The sequence below is a fragment of the Dipodomys spectabilis genome, unplaced genomic scaffold (genome assembly GCF_019054845.1).
Source record: "Dipodomys spectabilis isolate Male_0828 unplaced genomic scaffold, ASM1905484v1 ptg000129l, whole genome shotgun sequence".
Lineage (NCBI taxonomy): Eukaryota > Metazoa > Chordata > Mammalia > Rodentia > Heteromyidae > Dipodomys > Dipodomys spectabilis.
The window spans coordinates 3331422-3335578 of NW_024870806.1; the positions used below are offsets into that span (position 1 = coordinate 3331422).

At 36.1% G+C, this 4157-nt stretch overlaps 1 non-coding gene across 1 annotated transcript; it reads left to right on the forward strand.

Moving 5' to 3' along the window:
• The first annotated feature begins 3755 nt into the window (after positions 1 to 3755).
• Positions 3756 to 3862, forward strand: LOC122116247. Its single transcript, XR_006148931.1, has one exon. It is a non-coding gene; the product is annotated as a U6 spliceosomal RNA (small nuclear RNA).
• Positions 3863 to 4157: the final 295 nt, after the last annotated feature.

A 4157-nucleotide genomic window follows, 5' to 3' on the forward strand; every position in this document is an offset into this window, starting at 1 on the left:
CTATGTGACTTTCTCTATGTGTGCATGTATACATATTTATATGTATGTGTGTATTTGTGTGTATAGTAACATGCATGTCTACATATACAAGGGAATATACACACATATATTCATATACAAATAAACATACATATATAAATATATTAGCATATATATCAGTTGTTCAGTGATTTAATCTATAGTTCCCAGCCTATTGTCATTCTCACAAAGTGTACATGATAAACTGCTCTGAGGATCTTTGTTGTATGATAGGCATCTTTTGTACTCACTTCCCCCATTAACCTTGTTTTTCATCCCTGAATATCTTCGGCCTACTTTCCATAGGATAGCATTGTTTTCATTACATGTATTCATTGATAATAAAAGAAAAAGGTTTTCTGTAAAAGAAAAAGAACTTTTAGGTCAGAGGTTAAAAGTACCCTATTGTCTCAATGATTCCTATGAGATAAAATTTTTAATAGTTCTAAAAGTGAAAAGGGATTCCTAGCTCTGTTGTTTTGTCATTTAGAATAGGAAAGAATAAGAAAATTTCGGCCTGCGCCAAGGAGACCTAGGGTTTCTCCTATGCCGTCCTGTATTGTTTTCAGGGTGTCTGATTTGACTTTGAGGTCTTTGATCCATTTGGAGTTGATTCTGGTGCAGTGTGATATATAAGGATCTAGCTGTAGTTTTCTACAAGTAGTTAACCAATTTTGCCAGCACCATTTATTGAAGAGGCTGTCTTTCTTCCATTCTAATTTTTTAGCTCCCTTATCAAAGATTAGATGGCTATAGGTCTGTAGGTTCATTTCTGGGTTTTCAATTCTATTCCATTGGTCCTGAGGTCTGTTCTTGGGCCAGGACCAAGAGAGTTTGAAATTTGGTGTTGATATTCCTCCAGCAGTGTTCTTTCCGTTGAGGAGTATTGTTGCTATTCGGGGTCTTTTATTGTTCCATGTGAATTTTTGGATTGCCTCTTCTATTTCCTTGAAGAATGACTTTGGAATTTTGATAGTTATCGCATTGAATTTGTAGATAGACTTGGGACGTATTGCCATTTTCATGATGTTAAATCTTTCCAATCCAGGAGCATGGGAAATTTTCTTACTAGAGACCCGGAAACACAACAAATCAAAGAAAGGTTGGACAAATGGGATTGCATGAAGTTGCAGAGCTTCTGCATGGCAAAGGACATAGCTACCAAGATCAATAGAAAGCCCACGGATTGGGAGAAGATCTTCACTAGCCATACAACGGACAAGGGTTTCATATCTAAAATATACTTGGAACTCAAAAAAAATAAATCCCCCAACAATAAATCCTCCAAGAAACAACTGCCCAATAAATAAGTGGGCTAAAGACTTAAGGAGAAACTTCTCTGAAGAAGAAAGAAGGATGGCCAATAGATACAACCTCCCTAGCCATAAAAGAAATGCAAATCAAAACAACATTGAGATACCACCTCACCCCAATTAGAATGGCAAAAATCAAGAACTCTAACAACAGATGCTGGACCGGATGTGGACAGAAGGGAACCTTACTTCATTGTTGGTGGGAGTGTAAACTTGTTCAACCACTTTGGAAAGCAGTATGGAGGTTCCTCAAAAGACTTCACATAGAGCTCCCCTATGACCCTGCAATCCCACTTTTGGGCATTTACCCAAATGTTTACAAACAAGACCACACTAAAGCTACCAGCACAACTATGTTTATTGCAGCATTATTTATCATAGCTAAGAATAACATCACATCACTGTTATAACTCTTAAAGAATGCAAGGGTAACTGATGGTCGCTATCATGTTTCCACATCACCAGTGGATTCTGGAGTATAATATTAGACCAACAGAAATTCTAGGTACCAGACATGGAGCATGAAAGAAAGAGTGAAAATAAGAGAGAGAAAGAGAAAGAGAAATATCACAATACTGAAAGTGCATAACAGATAAACAAGAGCTGTATGAGAATATTCATACTGCTATCTTTAGACTCTACATGTACTTTTGGAGTTGATATATGATAACCCATCAAGATGAAATATAAAGTTATTTTGATAAAAATAAAAATGACTCAGAAGAAATTATAAATGCAAAAACAATCTTCATAGAAGCCAACTCTCAGAAATATTTCATCACTTTGAAAAGGATAAAGTGGCTGAAGTTAGTATAAATTTAGAAGTATGACAATTCACAAAGACATAAAAGGATATTAATGTATTTCATTATATAACCCAAAGAAGAAAGCAAATATTGTTTAGATGATTTTTAAAACACAGTCTCTCAGGTGCTGGGAAGGTGGCTCAGTGGTAGAGTGCCTGCCTTGCCTGCAGGAGGCCCTGGGTTTGATTCCTCAGCATGACATAAGCAGAAAAAGATAGAAGTGTGTTGTGGCTCAAGTGGTAGCACTAGCCTGGGGCTGAGGGAGAGCACCTAAGATCCAGAGTTCAAGCCCCATGGCCAGAAAAATCAAAATATTTAACAAAACAAAACACAGTCTCTCACTTTTGTGGCCTCAACTCTGTAATATCACTGCTTCAGCCTAGGGCTAAGATTTTAGGTATGGACATTTACCAACACTCCTGATTCAGACTCTACTTAATCATTTTTTAAATAAATATGTTGTTCTTAATTTTCCTCTTTGTAAATTCACATGCTCTATAAAAAATGATTTGGCCATCCCAGTAACCTTCTCAGAGTACCTCCTACTGAAGACTTTCAAAAAGTTGTCTTATATTACAAGGAAAACAATGCTACAAATAAGGAAAACCAATAACAATATATTAATGATTAAAATAAAAACTAAAATAATTATCAGTGTTTTCAGTATTTGAAGGGTACTACCTATTAGATTTTACTATTTTCTCATATTCCTGTACATTTAAAACGGGCTAAGATTATGATATTCAACAAGAGGTTTTTAGGTTATGAGTAATCTTTAAAGTTACCCACTAAGATTACTATTTATGGCTCATCTAATCATTTGTATATGGCTTATATCATCATTTGTTCCTTGCTAACATATAAAATAAGGAAACTAGGGGCTGGGTAGGTAGCTCAGTGGTAGAGCTGCCTTGCATGCATGAAGCCCTGGGTTCGATTCCTCAACACCACATAAGCAAAAAGAAAAAAGCTGGAAGTGGCGCTGTGGCTCAAGTGGTAGTGCTCTAGCTTTGAGCTGAAGAGCTGAGGGACAGCGCCCAGGCCCAGAGTTCAGGTCCCACGACCAGACCCCCCAAAAATTAGAAAACATAAAATAAAATAAGGAGGCCCTATAGTTTTAACAGAAACTGTGTAGTTAACAAAGTCTAAACTCTTTATTCTGCTCCTTTACACAAAGACTTGGCAACTTCTCAGTAATGTTTCTATAAACTCTGAAATATATAGTAGCATATGTCTGTTACCATAAATCTTAAATACTTTATCAATAAGTTTTATGGCCTGCCAAACAGTCCTAGTTTTAGCATATATAAGCAAATTCCCAAAATTAAATAAATTTAAACCATTAAAACTTTTAACAAAACTTAACACTTGCTGCAGTGTTCATTATGACAGAAGCCTTGCATAGAATAATTGAATTCCTCCTCCTACACATCTCTTGAACAACAAATATCTGGAATTATTTTGTTTTTGACTTGTCAATCTTGGCTTCATTCTTAAATGTGTGCTTATGTAAGAAGTACATGGCTCTAAAATTTCATGAAAATTCTTTTATACTTACTGTTTGTTGAATTGTCTAGTTTAAGAAAATCAATTACACTTTATATATAAAACATGTTCTATGCTCCATTCAGCATCACGTACTCTAACACTGGAACGATACAGAGAAGATTTGGATGGCCCCTGCGCAAGGATGATAGGCAAATTCCTGTACCATTCCATACTTTTACAACAACAGATGCTGGAGGGGATGTGGCCACAAGGGAACTGTACTGCACTCTTGGTGGGAGTGTAAACTTGTTCAACCACTTTGGAAAGTAGTATAGAGGTTCCTCAAAAGACTCCACATAGAACTCCTCTATGACATAGCAATCCCACTTTTGGGCATTTACCCAAAATATCACAAACAAGACGGGACTAAAACTATCAGCACAATTATATATATTGCAGCATTGTTTAAGATAGCTAAGATATAGGATCAACCCCGATGCCCCTCATCAGATAAATAGATCAAGAAAAATGT